The sequence below is a fragment of the Taudactylus pleione genome, unplaced genomic scaffold (assembly GCF_031769625.1).
Source record: "Taudactylus pleione unplaced genomic scaffold, aTauple2 ptg000015l, whole genome shotgun sequence".
NCBI classification, from domain to species: Eukaryota; Metazoa; Chordata; class Amphibia; order Anura; family Myobatrachidae; genus Taudactylus; species Taudactylus pleione.
In genome coordinates, this window is record NW_028284417.1 from 10,095,972 (window position 1) to 10,116,360 (window position 20,389).

A 20,389-nucleotide genomic window follows, 5' to 3' on the forward strand; every position below is an offset into this window, starting at 1 on the left:
AACCACAAAACCTTATCCCACATTTTAGCTGGGAAACTCTGACATTTTCAGGGAAACTCTAGGGGGTACATTTACTAAACTGAGAGTTTTTAGAAGTGGAGATGTTGCCCAAAGCAACCAATAAGATTTTAGTTAACATTTACAAAGCACCTTCTAGAAGATAATAGCTAGAATCTGATTGGTTGCTATGGGCAACATCTCCACTTCTAAAAACTCTCACTTTAGTAAATATACCCCTAGATGTTGTTTTATTTAGTAATTACTTTTTTTAGCCACCCTCCCATACAGGCCAGTTGTATGCAGAGCTGTTAACATGAGTAGTGCATCTTTACTCCAGTCCCAGCCATTAAACTCTGTAGCTTATGCAACGTGATCATTTCTGTGGCTTTCCTCACATGTCAACTTCTTCCTCTGCTGCTGAGTTTTGATGGGCAGCGATGTCTAGAAGTGCCTAGATCAGAGGTTCACAAACTAGGTCCTCAAGGCACCATAACTGTCCAGGTTCGAAGGATATCCATGGGAACCTCTGGCTTAGATGATATGATATATCCTCACAATTGATCCAACAATGCTTATTATTATTGGATAATATTTTGCAGCATTTTCCTATTTTGTTCATATCTGTAACTTTAGCTTTTATTTTTTTTTAAATGTTCTTTGTTCTTAATTTTTAGAACTTTCCTTTAGATTTAGAATATGAACAATGTTATTTGATTTAATGGGTCTTTTAACCACAAAAGATTAACCTTTTTTTTAATAATTCACAGGTAGAGACTACTTGAAAGTCAATTGTTAGGGTAGAGGTTCTCAAACTCGGTCCTCAAGGAACCCTAACAGTCCAGGTTTTAAGGCTATCCATGTTTGACCTCAGGTGACTCAATTAGTACCTCAATCAATTTGATTTAATGTCCAGTGCTCAACCATGGAAATCTCTAAAACCTGAACTGTCGGGGTGCCTTGAGGACTGCTTTTAGGAACCTCTGTGTTAAGGTAATATCTTTCATCTGTGTAAACTTGGAGGTTCCACGGCACAGGGATTGACTACTTATGCAAGCAACGGATTTTTTTTCAGTTTAGGGGGAGACTTATCAAGTCTTGGAGAGAGATATAGTGGAATAGTTGCCCAAAGCAACCATGTCATTTGAAATATTATAATTAATTGCTTTCTATAACTTTATCTCTTTCAAGGCTTGATACATCTCTCCCTAGATCTTTTTTTTTGTAAATCTGCAGACAAATAATGAATTATGAGTTTGAAAATCAACTTTTTCAGTCTACTGGTTTGATAATAAAAAATAATATCTGAAACAATTTGTGTAAGTGTAATTTGTAACACAGATTAATATGTTGACTTTTCAGGGATTTGAATACTTTTTCAAGTTACTGTATATTATTTATATAGTATAAAGCAAATGGAATTAAATATTGTGAAAATTATTAGGTTTTTTTTACACACAAGTAATAACGGCTCACTTGCCGTGTTTAGTACTGACAGGTGTTAAGCTAGCAAAAACAGTGTCGTTGCTGTGTAAATTGATACAAGGTAGAAACAGATGGCAGCATATATTAATTATTTTGTCACCTACCACATATGTTACACATTTTCAATCTGATGGCAACATCCTAATAGAAAGAAAAATATATTATTCTGATGGGACATAATGTAAATGAAAGGTGAGAATAAACAAGTCTTCAACAGGAATTTGTTTTTAAAAAAGGATATATATATATATATATATATATATATATACACATGTACAGTATATATATATATATATATATATATATATAATATGAATGATACTTAGATGATATATTAAAAGACGTCCTACGAACTATAATATTGTAAAATACCTTAGTTTTCTATGTGTATATCATTCATGACTTTCCCAACATTTACACCTCTAGTATTGGCAGCAGCTTAGAACTACATTCAGTTATTAGGAGATCATATTAGGGGTGTGCACCGGCCACTTTTCGTGTTTTGTGTTTTGGTTTTGGATCTGGATCTTTCTTCGTGTTTTGGATCTGGATTGGTTTTGCCAAAACCACCCTTCCGTGTTTTGGGTTCTGGGTTTTGTGTTTTGGATCTGTATTTTTTTGAAAAAAAGCATAAAAACAGCTAAAATCACAGAATTTGTAGGTTTTTCTGCTCCTATGCTATTATTAACCTGAATAACCTTAATTTCCACTCATTTCCAGTCTATTCTGAATACCTCACACCTCACAATAGTGTTTTTATGTCCAAAAGGTTGCACCGAGGTAGCTGGATGACTATGCTAAGCGACACGAGTGGGCGGCACAAACACGTGACCCATCTAGGCGTGAAACTGCAGTGGCAGACAGGATGGCATTGAAAAACTAGGCCCCAAACTGTACATAATGCAAAGAAAAAAAAGAGGTGCAAGATGGAATTGTCCTTGGGCCCTCCCACCCACTCTTATGTTGTATAAACAGGACATGCACACTTTAACAAACCAATCATTTCAGCGCCAGGGTCTGCCACACAACTGTGGCTGAAATGATTGGTTCGTTTGGGCCCCCACAAAACAAGCTGGCAATTAATCTGTCCCTGCACAAACTGGCTCTACGGAGGCAAGAAGTCATCCTCATCCTCCTCATCCACAGATTCCTCACCCTCTTCAGTGTTATGTACATCCTCATCCTCACAGAGTATTAATTCGTCCCTGCTGGAACCACAGGTCCCTCTGTACGTTCTGGAGGCTGGTCTCCCTGGAAGAGTTGATCATTCATTTTATGAACATCATCTTCTCCACATTTTGTGGAAGCAACCTCCTACGCCTTTCGCTAACAAGGTTCCCGGCTGCACTAAACACTCTTTCGGAGTACACACTGGAGGGGGGGCAACTCAGGTAAAATAGAGCCAGTTTGTACAGGGACCTCCAAATTGCTTCTTTTTCCTACCAGTACAGGTACGGACTGTCTGACATGCCTACTTGGATGCTGTCACCGATGTAATCCTTTAACAGACAGACGCACGCTTGTCGCTGCTGCTTTGAGGATTCAAGTGCGGCTACAGCCCACACAATTCACAAAGACAGAAAAAAAAAAAGAATATTTTTATTGTTTGTGGAGCACACTTTGAGGGTTACACCACCCTCTAACAGACAGACGCACGCTTGTCGCTGCTGCTTTGAGGATGCAAGTGCGGCTACAGCCCACACAATTCACAAAGACAGAATAAAGAAGAAGAATATTTTTATTCTTTGTGTAGCACACTTTGAGGGTGTCACCACCCTTTAACAGACAGACGCACGCTTGTCGCTGCTGCTTTAAGGATGCAGGTGCGGCTACAGCCCACACATTTCACAAAGACCGAAAAAAAAGAACAATATTTTAATTGTTTGTGTAGCACACTTTGAGGGTGTCACCACCCTTTAACAGACAGACGCACGCTTGTCGCTGCTGCTTTAAGGATGCAGGTGCGGCTACAGCCCACACAATTCACAAAGACAGAAAAAAGAAGAATATTTTTATTGTTTGTGTAGCACACTTTGAGGGTGTCACCACCCTTTAACAGACAGACGCACGCTTGTTGCTGCTGCTTTGAGGATGCAAGTGCGGCTACATCGCACACAAGTCACAAACACATTAAAAAAATAGTTTTTTATTTTTTGGAGCACTTTGTGAGTTACACCACCCTTTAACAGACAGACGCACGCTTGTCGCTGCTGCTTTAAGGATGCAGGTGCGGCTACAGCCCACACAATTCACAAAGACAGAAAAAAGAAGAAGAATATTTTTATTGTTTGTGGAGCACACTTTGAGGGTGTCACCACCCTTTAACAGACAGACGCACGCTTGTCGCTGCTGCTTTGAGGATGCAAGTGCGGCTACATCGCACACAAGTCACAAACACATTAAAAAAATAGTTTTTTATTTTTTGGAGCACTTCGTGAGTTACACCACCCTTTAACAGACAGACGCACGCTTGTCGCTGCTGCTTTAAGGATGCAGGTGCGGCTACAGCCCACACAATTCACAAAGACAGAAAAAAGAAGAAGAATATTTTTATTGTTTGTGGAGCACACTTTGAGGGTGTCACCACCCTTTAACAGACAGACGCACGCTTGTCGCTGCTGCTTTGAGGATGCAAGTGTGGCTACATTGCACACAAGTCACAAACACATTAAAAAAATAGTTTTTTATTTTTTGGAGCACTTTGAGAGTTACACCACCCTTTAACAGACAGACGCACGCTTGTCGTTGCTGCTTTAAGGATGCAGGTGCGGCTACAGCCCACACATTTCACAAAGACAGAAAAAAAAAGAACAATATTTTAATTGTTTGTGTAGCACACTTTGAGGGTGTCACCACCCTTTAACAGACAGACGCACGCTTGTCGCTGCTGCTTTGAGGATGCAGGTGGAATCTAGACGGGATTTGGAACCGAGGACACACTACCTCCATCAATTGTCTAAATCCCACTGCACTAATGTCGGATACCGGACGCACGTCTAACACCAACATAGCAGTCAAGGCCTCAGTTATACGTTTTGCTTCAGGATGACTGCTGTCGTACTTCATCCTCATCGCTAGGGACTGTTGGAGGGTCAATTGTTTAGTAAAAGTAGTGATGTTCCTACTTCCTCTCTGGGATGATGAACAACTCCCAGCAGCAGCAACAGCACTAGTAGGAAGTGGTTCTTGATCTTTCCCTATTTTATTTTTATCAGAGAAAGTTTGGTCCTCCATTTATGTTATATTGATATATATACGTGCGGCTAAAGCGCACACAAACACAGAAAATAATTTTTTTTCGGTTTGGACTGGAGTGTACTTTGGGGGTTACAGCACCCTTTAACGGTCAAGCCAGCCGGCCCTTTACTTATGACACAGTCGCACGCTTGGCACTACTTTGTTGATGCACGTGCGGCTACTGCGCACACAATTCACAAACACAGAAAATAATTTTTTTTTTGGTTTGGACTGGAGTGTACTTTCGGGGGTTACAGCACCCTTTAACGGTCAAGCCAGCCGGCCCTTTACTTATGACACAGGCGCACGCTTGGCACTACTTTGTTGATGCACGTGCGGCTACTGCGCACACAATTCACAAACACAGAAAATAAATTTTTTTTTGGTTTGGACTGGAGTGTACTTTGGGGGTTACAGCACCCTTTAACGGTCAAGCCAGCTGGCCCTTTACTTATGACACAGGCGCACGCTTGGCACTACTTTGTTGATGCACATGCGGCTACTGCGCACACAATTCACAAACACAGAAAATATTTTTTTTTTTGGTTTGGACTGGAGTGTACTTTGGGGGTTACAGCACCCTTTAACGGTCAAGCCAGCCGGCCCTTTACTTATGACACAGGCGCACGCTTGGCACTACTTTGTTGATGCACGTGCGGCTACTGCGCACACAATTCACAAACACAGAAAAGACATTTTTTTTTGGTTTGGACTGGAGTGTACTTTGGGGGTTACAGCACCCTTTAACGGTCAAGCCAGCTGGCCCTTTACTTATGACACAGGCACACGCTTGGCACTACTTTGTTGATGCACATGCGGCTACTGCGCACACAATTCACAAACACAGAAAATAATTTTTTTTTTGGTTTGGACTGGAGTGTACTTTGGGGGTTACAGCACCCTTTAACGGTCAAGCCAGCCGGCCCTTTACTTATGACACAGGCGCACGCTTGGCACTACTTTGTTGATGCACGTGCGGCTACTGCGCACACAATTCACAAACACAGAAAATAATTTTTTTTTTGGTTTGGACTGGAGTGTACTTTCGGGGGTTACAGCACCCTTAACGGTCAAGCCAGCCGGCCCTTTACTTATGACACAGGCGCACGCTTGGCACTACTTTGTTGATGCACGTGCGGCTACTGCGCACACAATTCACAAACACAGAAAATAATTTTTTTTTTGGTTTGGACTGGAGTGTACTTTCGAGGGTTACAGCACCCTTAACGGTCAAGCCAGCCGGCCCTTTACTTATGACACAGGCGCACGCTTGGCACTACTTTGTTGATGCACGTGCGGCTACTGCGCACACAATTCACAAACACAGAAAATAATTTTTTTTTTGGTTTGGACTGGAGTGTACTTTCGGGGGTTACAGCACCCTTAATGGTCAAGCCAGCCGGCCCTTTACTTATGACACAGGCGCACGCTTGGCACTACTTTGTTGATGCACGTGCGGCTACTGCGCACACAATTCACAAACACAGAAAATAATTTTTTTTTGGTTTGGACTGGAGTGTACTTTCGGGGGTTACAGCACCCTTTAACGGTCAAGCCAGCCGGCCCTTTACTTATGACACAGGCGCACGCTTGGCACTACTTTGTTGATGCATGTGCGGCTACTGCGCACACAATTCACAAACACAGAAAATATTTTTTTTTTTGGTTTGGACTGGAGTGTACTTTCGGGGGTTACAGCACCCTTAACGGTCAAGCCAGCCGGCCCTTTACTTATGACACAGGCGCACGCTTGGCACTACTTTGTTGATGCACGTGCGGCTACTGCCCACACAATTCACAAACACAGAAAATAATTTTTTTTTTGGTTTGGACTGGAGTGTACTTTCGGGGGTTACAGCACCCTTAACGGTCAAGCCAGCCGGCCCTTTACTTATGACACAGGCGCTCGCTTGGCACTACTTTGTTGATGCACGTGCGGCTACTGCGCACACAATTCACAAACACAGAAAATAATTTTTTTTTTGGTTTGGACTGGAGTGTACTTTCGGGGGTTACAGCACCCTTAACGGTCAAGCCAGCCGGCCCTTTACTTATGACACAGGCGCACGCTTGGCACTACTTTGTTGATGCATGTGCGGCTACTGCGCACACAATTCACAAACACAGAAAATAATTTTTTTTTGGTTTGGACTGGAGTGTACTTTCGGGGGTTACAGCACCCTTTAACGGTCAAGCCAGCCGGCCCTTTACTTATGACACAGGCGCACGCTTGGCACTACTTTGTTGATGCACGTGCGGCTACTGCGCACACAATTCACAAACACAGAAAATATATTATTTTTTTAGCACTTGGGGGGAGCACCCCTGATGGACAGAGCACCCCCTGGACAACACTACAGCACCTCTTTAGGACTGGGACACTGCACAGGACTTTGGAGTGGACACAGCCCCTATGGAGAACTGACTGCACAACACAGTCCAGCCAGCCCCTATGGACTTTGAAGTAGTGGACACAGCCCCTATTAACAACAGCAGCACAGCACAACACAGCCAGCCCCTATGGACTTTGAAGTAGTGGACAACAGCAGCACTACACTACACTACACTACACTACACAGCCCTAACTCCCACCCTCCCTCTTCACTGTCCACAGCCGAGTGAGAAAATGGCGCCGACGTGGGTACCTTATATAGGATCCAAAACCCGCGAGACTCGGAAGGCGGGATGATGACGTTTTGCCTCGATTTCAGATCCGAGTCAGGCGGGAAAAGTCGAGCCTGATTCGGATCGGACTCGGATCAGGGGGGCTCGGGGGGGTTCGGATTTCAGAAATCCGAACCCGCTCACCCCTAGATCATATCATGTGTAAAATACCCTAACAATAGCGAAAATGTGATCTAATAGATAACTCCATCTCCATTTGTAATACAGACTCATGACATGCTGTGAGCACAGGTGACATGATCACTTGACTTTGCTGCTTAAAATGGATGGGATTGTAAGAGTATATGTATTATAGCTAAGATGCAGTCTCCTCTAATGTAAACATCAAAGCCTTTTCCGAGTTCATGGATAACCACCATTAATGAATATGGTGCAACTAACACTGTGAGTCACCCAAATCTCTCCTACAAAGAGAGATTAGCCCTGATAAGTTTGGGAGAATATAAAGATATAGTGATCAGCCCTGCGGATAAGGGCGTTGGGATCATGATTCAAGACCTGTCATATTAAAAACAAGAAATATATCAACAATTGGCTGATCCGATAGTTTATGAGAAATTAACTCATGATCCTACAGCAATATTCCAAAAGGAACTTGATCAAATTTTACAACTTGCTGTACAGCAATCTATCATTACCAAGAAAACCAGAGCAGCCCTTACACAAGAATGGCCTAAGATCCCGTTTTTTTACACAATTCCGAAGTTGCATAAGAACGAAATGAGTCCACTGGGCAGGCCCATAATTGCCGCACGAGACTCCCTTTTTTATGTCATTTCTCAATATTTAGACTTTTTTTTACAGCCATTGGTACAGAAACAGCTTACTTTTTTGAAGGACACCACAGCATTTTTATACAAGTTACAGGATTTATCACCCTTACCGTCTCGACAACTATTATGCACTATTGACATTACTAGTCTATACACTAGTATTCCACATCATTTGGGAATTGCGGCTGTTAAGAGGTTTATAACAGACAATGAAGACTATGTGGGCCCCAACAAAGAATTCTTTATACAACTTTTGGAATTGACACTATCGCATAATTACTTCTTATTTGATGGCAATTATTTTATACAATGGTCCGGTTGCGCCATGGGATCTTGTGTATCTCCGAGCTACGCAAACATTTTCATGCTTGAAATAGAAAGACAATTCTTTTTTTAGTGATCAAAATGTTTCTAAACAAATTACAGGTTACTGCAGGTACATAGATGACATCTTCCTTTGCTGGACTGGAACAAAAGATGACTTTGTTAGTTTGATGGAAATGATTAATTTGACTGACTCACCTATCAAGTTTACCTACTCTTGTAGTTTTGAGTCTGTGCATTATTTAGATGTTTTAGTGTCAGTTACCAACTCGTCACAGTTATGTATCACCATCTTCTTTAAACCAACAGACAGAAGCATGATCCTTCAAAGTGGGATTTATCATCCTCCTTCTCTCAAAAAGGGTCTCCCTTATTCACAATTTTTGTGTATATGGCGCATTTGCAGCGAGACAGTCGTGGCCCTCCAACAAATAGATTTGATGACTTTAAAATTCCTCAAACGGGGGTATCATTAAAACTTTACAGAAAGCTAAAGAAAAAGTACTGGCCATTACCAGATCGGAGGCATTAGTGCAAACAGTGAAGGACAACCAACCCAACAGGGTAGTTTGGACACATGAATATTCCTTAGCTAGTCACTTATTGATGAAGTTGGCCAAAACTGTATGGCCATTATAGCCAAAGATGCCACTCTGCCAACTCTACACAATTCCAACATTTTACCATCATATCGTCGGGGTAGAAATATCAAAGATGTAGTGGTACAGAATGATATATCTTATCATGTAGATGCTAGACCATCACACTTTCTTATACGCAAGAGTGGCAACTATCGCTGCACAGGCTGCATTACTTGCAACTTTCTTGAAATAGGGAGATACTTCCATCATCCCAGATCAGGGAAACAATTTTACATAAAATACCCCCTAACCTGTTCCAGTAGGTATGTGGTCTACTTTATTAGATGCCCATGTGGTTTATTGTATGTGGGCAAGACCACCAAACAAATGAAGGAGCGCATGGCACTCCATAGATCGAGTATACTTGTGGCCCTTGATGGTAAGGGCACTGATTTACCAGTTGCCCGACACTTTCGGGAACACCAACACAATCTGTCCACTATCCGATACAAAATGATCGATTGGATCCCCCCGAATGCCTTCAGAGAGAGGCAAAATGCATCCATACTCTACAAACCATACATCCATCAGGACTTAATGAAGGAACATCACTAATGTGCTTTTAATAGTATTCCATCTATCCAGTTTGTTTTCCTCTCTATTATACTGTTATTATTTTTATGACCTCTTTAGGGCAGGCAGTTTATTAGGGCCCAGCCCCTATTAAGGGCATTTATGTCACATTTTTATAGCTACATTGTTTGCCTACTATAGTTAGATTTGTGGCTTTTTGTGATATATACAGGGGTGTATCTAGGGGTCCGAGCGCCCCTGGCAAACCAAGGGACTGGCACCCCCCTCCAATGACTAGGGAAAAAAACTAATACACACTGGGGGTAGTTTAATTCACACACCTGTAGAAATAGGGAGAATTTTTTTTTTATTTCTCCGTTTAATATATATATATATATCCTTTATAGGACTTACTCTATTGCAACCCACAATTTATAAATTTATTTATGCAAAAAAAGCACAGGAAATGATTAAAAACTCACTAGGATGACAACCCACAAAGGTCCTTTTCTACAACCCTCACAAGAATTAAGACTGTCTATAAGGATCAAGTCCTATTCCCCAACATGGAGATATACATATCCTACATAGTTCACAGCAAATCTCTCAAACTGAGAGAAAATAAATTTATTATACTCACACTGGGGGTAGTTCAATTTACACGCCTGTAGAAATAGGGAGACAATATACATATATATATATATAAATATATATATATTTAATATGTAGATTTTTATATATTTTTTCAGTTAAAACACTTACTACATGCAATGCACAGTTTATTAATTTCTATATGTCAACAACACAGGAAAAGAGGGCATCAATAACAAACAAGATGCATTGTGGGCAAGATAATTTGCATATATGCAAATTACCTTGCAAATAGAGCCTTGTGATTGATGTGGCACTCTTTTCCTGCATGATTGACATATGGGAAGCAATGAGTGGTGATTGGTATATGGTGGGTATTGTGGGGGAAGAGATATATTAGAAAACAAAAAATCGAGTCTCTCTAATTTTAAATGTTTCTGATATAAAGGGACATATATGAAGTTTGATACACATTAGCAGTCAATGCAGGATACTGGTAAGAGCAGAGCATAGGAGACAGAAGACGACCAGGGATCATTTGCTAATGACGGCTGACTGCGGGACACTGGTAAGAGGAGACAGGAGACCAGAGAACATTTGCTAATGACGGCAGTCAGCAACAGCGCCCCACCTCAGCCGGCGCCCCTGGCGAGGGCCATGTGGGCCAATAGGAAGATACGCCCCATGATATGTATATATATATATATACAGTATATATATCTTTCTGATATTTGTGATTTCAATTCATACTTCATTCCGTGTATTTCTAAATTGTGATTCTGTGATGCAGATAGATTACTTTTTATATCTTTTAAGTCTGTCAGCTGACCCTTGAGGAAGGTGGCAACACCGAAACAGCTGTCAGGTTGGGAGCTATCAACATGCCTATATTTACAGCAGCATGATAAGTATCAATATGCTATGCTATTCAAACTGATGGAATGCAGCTATATGCCTCCTTTTTTTCATTGAAATAAATGTATTTGTATTTTAAATGTATTTCTTATTTTGCTACAAAGTTGGTGTGATGGTTTATTGTGTCTGTTTCCTTGGACACAGATCAAGAATAGTTTTTTATATATATATATATATATACATATATATATATATATATATATATATATGCAGCACTCTTAGCATAATGAACTCACTCCTTGCAACTGGAGATATTAATATTAATATTAATGCCGCACCCACGCTCTGTATACTTGTCTTTTGTGAGGGCACTGGCAGCAGCTGCAATTCTTTCTGTTGATATATATATATATATATATATATATATATATACAGTCAGGTGCTTAAATATTGGGACATTGACAGAATTTTCATATTTTGGCCTCTATTCACCACCACAATGGCTTTGAAATGAAACAAACAAGATGTGCTTTAACTGCAGACTTTCAGATTTAATTTGAGGGTAATTACATCCAGATCAGGTGAACGGTGTAGGAATTACAATGGTTTCTATATGTGCCTCACAATTTTTAAGGGGCCAAAAGTGATGGGACTAGCAACTCAAAAGCTATTTCATGGACAGGTGTGGGCAATTCCTTTGCTATTTCATTATCAATTAAGCAGGTAAAAGGTCTGGAGTTGATTCTAGGTGTGACATTTGCATTTGGAATCAGTTGCTGTCGACTCTCAATATGAGATCCAAAGAGCTGTTACTATCAGTGAAGCAAGCCATCATTAGGCTGAAAAATCAAAACAAACCCATCAGAGAGATAGCAAAAACATTAGGTGTGGCCAAATCAACTGTTTGGAACATTCTTAAAAAGAAAGAACGCACCGGAGAGCTCAGCAACACCAAAAGACCCGGAAGACCCCGGAAAATAACTGTGGTGGATGACAGAAGAATTATTTCCCTGGTGAAGAAAAACCCCTTCACAACAGTTGGCCAAATCAAGAACACTCTCCAGGAGGTAGGTGTATATGTGTCAAAGTCAACAATCAAGAGAAGACTTCACAATAGTGAATATAGAGGGTTCACCACAAGATGTAAACCATTGGTGAGCCTCAAAAACAGGAAGACCAGATAAGAGTTTGCCAAACAACAAAAGCCATTACAGTTCTGGAACAACATCCTATGGACAGATGAGACAAAGATCAACTTGTACCTGAGTGATGGGAAGAGAAGAGTATGGAGAAGGAAAGGAACTGCTCATGATCCAAAACATACCACCTCATCAGTGAAGCATGGTGGTGGTAGTGTCATGGCGTGGGCATGTATGGCTGCCAATGGAACTGGTTCCATTGTATTTATTGATGATGTGACTGCTGACAAAAGCAGCTGAATTAATTCTGAAGTGTTTCGGGCAATATTATATGCTCATATTCAGTCAAATGCTTCAGAACTCATTGGACGGCGCTTCACAGTGCAGATGGACAATGACCCGAAGCATACTGCAAAAGCAACCAAAGAGTTTTTTAAGGCTAAAAGTGGAATGTTATGCAATGGCCAAGTCAATCCCATGACCTGAATCCGATTGAGCATGCATTTCACTTGAGGAAGTCAAAACTGAAGGGAAATTGCCCCAAGAACAAGCAGAAACTGAAGACATTTGCATTAGAGGTCTGGCAGAGCATCACCAGGGATGAAACCCAGCGTCTGGTGATGTCTATGCACTCCAGACTTCAGGCTGTAATTGCCTGCAAAGGATTTGCAACAAAGTATTAAAAAGTGAAAGTTAGATTTAGGATTGTTTAGTTTGTCCCATTACTTTTGGCCCCTTTAAAAGTGTGAGGCACATATAGAAACCATTGTAATTCCTACACCGTTCACCTGATTTGGATGTAATTACCCTCAAATTAAATCTGAAAGTCTGCAGTTAAAGCACATCTTGTTTGTTTTGTTTTAAAGCCATTATGGTGGTGAATAGAGGCCAAAATATGAAAATTCTATCAATGTTCCAATATTTATGCACCAGACTGTATATACAGTATATTTATATATATATATATATATATATATATATATATATAGTCTAACAGGGGTCCGGCACTCCTCCTAAAGAGCAATACTGTGCTGCGTGCCTTCACAAAAACGGAATACAAACTGACAAAAGGTGCGGCACTGCAGACAAACTTCGATTCAGAGACTACACCATGCATCTCTGAATTGAAGTTTGTCTGCAGTGCCGCACCTTTTGTCAGTTTATATATATATATATATAAATATAAATATATATATATTGTGGCAGTATCACCAAAGATGGTGATAGTGAGCCATGGATTCTGTTTGGGGTCAGAGGGATCTGTGTCCACACAAGGTAGTCAAATTAAGTTTTGCCACACCTACAGGCTGCCTAGTGGTGAGAGCTCCGGTGATGGCTAATGAGGCAGACCTACAGTCCGGCTACATGTGGAATCAGTCCAAGGAGGACTGGCAGCTACAGAGCCCAGAGTGCCTGGAGGCCATTGGGGGCCAGGGGGAATGTGGTGTGGTACTGAGAAAACAGAGATTCCTTTTGAAAGGCTGTTAAAGAGACAGTGCTTGATACATGCTGGTAATTGTAGTGCCACATGTAGAAAAAATGTTTTGCTGTATTGAAAATACTTTTAAAGCACAGGTGAAATAATATAGTGAAAACAAAAGCAAGTTATTCCTGTGTATTGTGTGACAAGAGTTATGGGAAATAAAAAGAAATATGTTAAAGGCAGAAGGCCTGCTACAAAGGTTCAGTCTCAAGCTGGACAGATGCAAATCCAGGACTGGAGTGTCCAGTCTGAAAGTAGAAGTGATTTAAAGGTTTTTTGAAATCCTCTGTGGTGACTCTTATCAAAATGCTGGGGTTCCAGATAAAGAGACATTTAAATTGCCAAAGCAGAGTAAAACTGTCAGTGTGTGTAAAAAGGTGCAAGGTCCAGCAGGGGAGCACTATATCAGCATAGAAAAATGTGACTCTCTGCATGAAGTTTGGCATAAAACACTTTTACGCTATTGTGACCAGATAAGTGACTTAGAGGACAAGTCTACAATAGAGAAGCTTTTTTTCATGCACAAACTGAAATAATGTTACAGAGTGAGTTATCCTGTTTCAAAATAGCATTTGTGCAGAGGAGGAGGAAAAGAGACTTAAGCTCTTAAAGAGACAGACCGCAAATTAGTGGTTATGTCTGAACGCTTTGAGGAGGCTGAAGCATTAAAGGCTATGATAAAGTGTGATAATGATGTGCTGCTTGCAAAGAATAACATATTAGAGCAAGAAATTGTTGAATTGCATCAAAAGTGTATAGCCCTTCAGCAGGAAGTGGAGGGGTTGAAATAGTTGTCAAGGGACACCACAGTGACACACCTCGATCACAAGGAAAAGTGTCGGATCTAACTTTGATGTTAGAATGAAAATACTTTTTAGTAGTTTCTACAAAAGCAAGACTTGCAGAGTGTGAGTTAGAAAGAAATTCTCTGTCTGAGAAGCTCAGTGAATGTTCGGAAGAAAGTTAGAAATATCTTCAGATGCTGCAGAAAGAGAGTGATGGAAAGGACATGGAGGTTGTCCATCTTGAGGCAAGCTTTAAGGAACAAGTACAGACACTCCAATCCAACTTGGCTGCAGCCAAAGCAGTTTCAAAATGTCTGACGGAAAGAAATGTATTTCTGGAGGGAAGTCTGCATAAAGCAGCAGAGTAAAGTGAATTTTTGGAAATAAAAACTTAACCAGGCATATGGCATGGCTTGGAAATTGCAAGAAGAGAGCGAGAACCTTGAGAAATGTCTGCTAAGTACACAGAGCCAGTTGCAAAAATTCCAAATGGAAAGGAATACCGAAGAACTGAAGTTGCAATGTGAATTAAATGTGGCAGAGTCTCAAATAGCTGTCGAAAAGTTGAGACTTGCTGAATTTGAAGTTGCGGAGAGCAATCTTCTGCAGTTGGAGAGCAAGTTGGAAGGTGCCATAGCAAAAATTGTCTTTTAGCTTACAGGGATAGCTGAGGGTGTGAGGTCATCCCAAAGGGAAACAGGTCCAGATTGCAAAACTGTGTCTGAAGTTGATGATAAAGAAGTGACGTATACAGATGATGATCACAAATCCCGTGAAGCATAGGTACAAGATGTACAGAAGTCTACAGAGATGCTGATGGCTTCCACATATGAGACTCGGTTGTCACTGTGTGATCAGAGTGATGTGAAAGTGATCCAATCACACCATTTTGCTGTGGAAAGCAGAAACTTAAAGAAAGGTAATACTGACAGTCTTGTGAAGAGTAATACTCATGTAGGTGAAACAATGCCTTCATGCAAGCAGGATGGAACTTGCAATGCTGCTGAATTTGTCTGTGGGGAAGTGGAGTGGTCTCACATTATAAAGCATGAAGCAAGTAGTCCAGCTAAAAAGAATTAAAAAATAAAGACCTCTGTGGAAAGTGAACTTCAACCTGTGCTGGTGGAACATTTGGAAGTTGTTCATCATAGTTTCAGGTCCCAAAAAGGAGATGCACAAGAACATTCAAGTAATATAGGCCTTATTGAATTGGCAGATAGCCATCAAAGCCGTGAGATAAAGTTTGTGAATAAATGGAGCAAAGACAAGTATTTTATGTGGACATAAGAGTCCAGAATCTGAGGGTAGCAGGGCAAGTAGATGCTCTGATGACATACAGCTTGGAAACTATGATGCCATTTCAAAGCTTGTAGAGTCAGAAATGTCTAGCTCAGACGGTCTATGTGTCAAAAATAAAGAGACGTTTGATAGTCTCAACCTCCTGAAGATGTGTACAGTCTTTGACATCGCCTCTGTAATCACAGTCCTCCCAGAAAGTGATAAAGAGGAAGAGCATAAACTCTTGCTATCTGGGGTGGGGAAAATCGTTGCAACATCTGAAAACCCCATCAAGTGAGTACCTAAGTGCCATAAAGTGGGAAAAAAGTTAGGAGGAAAATAAACCCCGGAGCCTGGAGGATGAGACCACCAGATGACAGATCATTCTTAATGATGTGTGGGAATGTGGTGAAACCCCCTGATAAGAAGAATGAAGAGGGACTTCGCCATGAGAATTCCTCATCCCATGTCTCTGAACCCAGGGGTTTCAAGCTGGGGAGGGGGATATGTGGAAGTATCACCAAAGATGGTGATAGTGAGCCATGGATTCTGTGTGGGGTTGGAGGGATCCGCCCACACAGGGTAGTTAAACTAAGTTTTGCCACACCTAGGAGCTATCTTGTGGAGAGAACACAGGTGAGGGCTAACTAGGCAGACCTACAGTCAGGCTGAATGTGGAATCAGTCCAAGGAGGACTAGCCGCTACAGAGCCCAATGTGCCTGGAGGCCATTTGGGGCCAGGGGGCCTGAGTCCAGACCTGCAGGAGGCAGGGAGGACCGCAAATCTCAGACTGTGGGACATTGAAGCAGCTAAGCTGCAGGTTAAGTCTATGAATGGAGAAAGTCCAGCACAGATGCTACTCTCCTTAAATATGGCCATCCTGCAAAGATGACTGCAAAAGCACAGTGCAGGATGCTCAAAGAGGTTAAGAATAAGCCTAGAGTGTCAGATAATTATTTACAGGAATCTCTACAACTTGCAAACAAAGCTGTTCATGAGTCTTTAATGTAAATACACAGAAGAAGCCACTGCTGTCCAAAATAAATATTGTTACACGTCCAAGGTTTGTTGGAGAACATCTGCATGCTCCACAGCAATAGTGGCAAAATATTTTACCAGATGAAACAAAAGAGCAGTTGTTTGGAAGGAACACACATCTGTAGAGAACACACCAACATCAAAACCAAATCTCAACTGTAAAGTATGGTGGAGGATAGCATTATGGTTTAGGGTTGCTTTATTGCTAAAAGGCTTGGACAGCTTGCTTTTTCTGATGGAACAATGTATAAAAAATGAATCTATATTTTTTACCAGATAATGTGGGGCTAGCTGTCCACCAAACTAGGAAAAACTATGTGGGTTGCTGGGGTTTGTGGGGGCATCAGCATTGGTGTAGGTATAAACAGTGTGGAACTGGCCAAAGCAGTTGGGTCCTGACAAGTTCTCTTTCAAGATCCAGTCTAATCTATTCTCTTAAGCATCACTCCAGACCCCAATATGGCCAGCTGCCGTTAATATATATATATAGTCAGGTCCATAAATTTTGGGACATTGACAGAATTTTAATTTTTTGTCCTCTATTCACCACCACAATGTCTTAGAAATGAAACAAACAAGATGTGCTTTAACTGCAGACTTTCAGATTTAATTTGAGGGTAATTACATCCAAATCAGGTGAATGGTGTAGGAATTACAATGGTTTCTATATGTGCCTCCCACTTTTTAAGGGGCCAAAAGTAATGGGACAAACTAAACAATCCTATATCTAACATTCACTTTTTAATACTTTGTTGGAAATCCTTTGCAGGCAATTACAGCCTGAAGTCTGGAATGCATAGACATCACCAGACGCTGGGTTTCATCCCTGGTGATGCTCTGCCAGGCCTCTACTGCAAATGTCTTCAGTTCCTGCTTGTTCTTGGGGCATTTTCCCTTCAGTTTTGTCTTCATCAAGTGAAATGCATGCTCAATCGGATTCAGGTCAGGGGATTGACTTGGCCATTGCATAACATTCCACTTTTAGCCTTAAAAAACTCTTTGGTTGCTTTTGCAGTATGCTTTAGGTCATTGTCCATCTGCACTGTGAAGCGCTGTCCAATGAGTTCTGAAGCATTTGACTGAATATGAGCATATAATATTGCCCGAAACACTTCAGAATTCATTCTGCTGCTTTAGTCAGCAGTCACATCATCAATAAATACAAGGGAACCAGTTCCATTGGCAGCCATACATGCCCATGCCATGACACTATCACCAACATGCTTCACTAATGAGGTGGTATGTTTTGGATCATGAGCAGTTCCTTTCCTTCTCTTCTCTTCTCATCACTCTGGTACAAGTTGATCTTTGTCTCATCTGTCAATAGGATGTTGATCCAGAACTGTAATGGCTTTTTTAGATGTTGTTTGGCAAACTCTAATCTGGTCTTCCTGTTTTTGAGGCTCACCAATGGTTTGCATCTTGTGGTGAACCCTCTATATTCACTCTTGTGAAGTCTTCTCTTGATTGTTGACTTTGACACATATACATCTACCTCCTGGAGAGTGTTTTTGATTTGGCCAACTGTTGTGAAGGGGTTTTTCTTCACCAGGGAAATAATTCTTTTGTCATCCACCACAGTTGTTTTCCGTGGTCTTCCGGGTCTTTTGGTGTTGCTGAGCGTTCTTTCTTTTTAAGAATGTTCCAAACAGTTGATTTGGCCACACCTAATGTTTTTGCTATCTCTCTGATGGGTTTGTTTTGATTTTTCAGCCTAATGATGGCTTGCTTCACTGATAGTGACAGCTCTTTGGATCTCATATTGAGAGTTGACAGCAACTGATTCCAAATGCAAATGTCACACCTAGAATCAACTCCAAACCTTTTACCTGCTTAATTGATAATGAAATAATGAGGGAATAGCCCACACCTGTCCATGAAATAGCTTTTGAGTTGATAGACCCATTACTTTTGGCCCCTTAAAAAGTGGGAGGCACATATTGAAACTGTTGTAATTCCTACACCGTTCACCCGATTTGGATGTAATTACCCTCAAATTAAATCTGAAAATCTGCAGTTAAAGCACATTTTGTTTGTTTCATTTCAAAACCCTTGTAGTGATGAATAGAGGCCAAAATCTGAAAATTCTGTCAATGTCCCAATATTTATGCACCTGACTGTATATACAGTATATTTATATATATATATATATATATATATATATGAGGTGTGGCTACTAAATTATGAGACTGATGGTATAAATTATGTTTCATTATATTAAGTACTTTTTAACTCCATTCCCCTTCTATGTACTCCCCTGCTTTCACACACTGCTGAATTCTTATTTCCTTTGGTCAAAGCCGTGCTGTAGCTCTTTATCTGTCATTTTCTTCTTTATCTCAGCAACTGATGCAAAACAGGTTCCTTGGGTGCAGACTTGACTTTAGGCAAATTAAAGAAGTCACACAGTGCTAGGTCTGGCGAGTATGGAGTGGGTTCTAGCTGTTAGGATCCGCAACAGTGGATCATTTTGGTGACAGGTCCCAGCTATAGTTGTTACTGCATCTTGTCCTGATCCATGTTCCGGCTGTTGCAGGCAGCCGGATTCCTATCTTGTCTGTGTACAGCTCTTGCTGTCTGTGTGCTGAATTCAGCTGCACACTAGTCAATCATGTCTTGTCTGTGTGCACAGCTCTGGTGCACACTAGCAGTCATTATGAAAGGATCTCTGCAGGAAATGATTGATTGGATCCTGCATCTTATAAGTTACAGCCAGCTCTTCACTCCATGCCGGTGATATTGTCTGATATGCTATGTTTGTTGGTCTGTTCTCAGAAGCCTGAGTTCTAGCCATTCTTCCTAGTTCTGCAGTTCTGGTGTCCTGTACCTGTCTGTTGGATCTGTACTTTCCAGTGTGTTTTCCAGTCATGTATCCATCTGTCTATGTCCACACAGTTTGGACTCTCCAAAGCAGTTACTCTGCAGATGCAGTAAATCTCTCTACTGCCCGCAGCATCTCCATACCACAGCCGCTTCTGCTGTGTCAGATTGGTTCCAGCTATTCCTACCTGCAGTGTTCTCTACCTTGCTGCCTTCAGTCTGTGTTCCTGCTGCATCTGAGTACTGCTGTCTGCCAACTGGTTCCTGCACCTCGGCCTGCTAGGCCAAATCACTGCCTGTCTACATCTCGGCTATCATAACAGCACCTTGGCCTGCTAGGCAGCATCATAGCCTGTACATCAATTGGTTCTCAAGCCACATCTTGGCTGTTATGTGTTGTTTCTGTCATACCTCGGCCCTCAAGGCCACATCTTTTACCTAGTCCTTGTTTGTTTTTTGTATTTCTGATTTATGTCTGTTATTGACCTGTCTTGTCCTTGTCAGTTATCTTGCCTGTTAAGTCTTTGTTTCTTATTTGCCAGTTCTTTCTGGTCTAGTCCTGTCTAAATCCTACAATTTCACAGTTCAGGTCACTTCTGCTGCACAGCCTGTATTGTTTGTCACCTTGCTCCTTGTCTAAACAACCCAGCTGCACCATAGTCCCTAGACATTCCTGAGATCTTGTCATCTGTCGCTGCTTGAGTACTGAGGAACTCATTCAGAGTCTCTCGCTAGATGCGATCG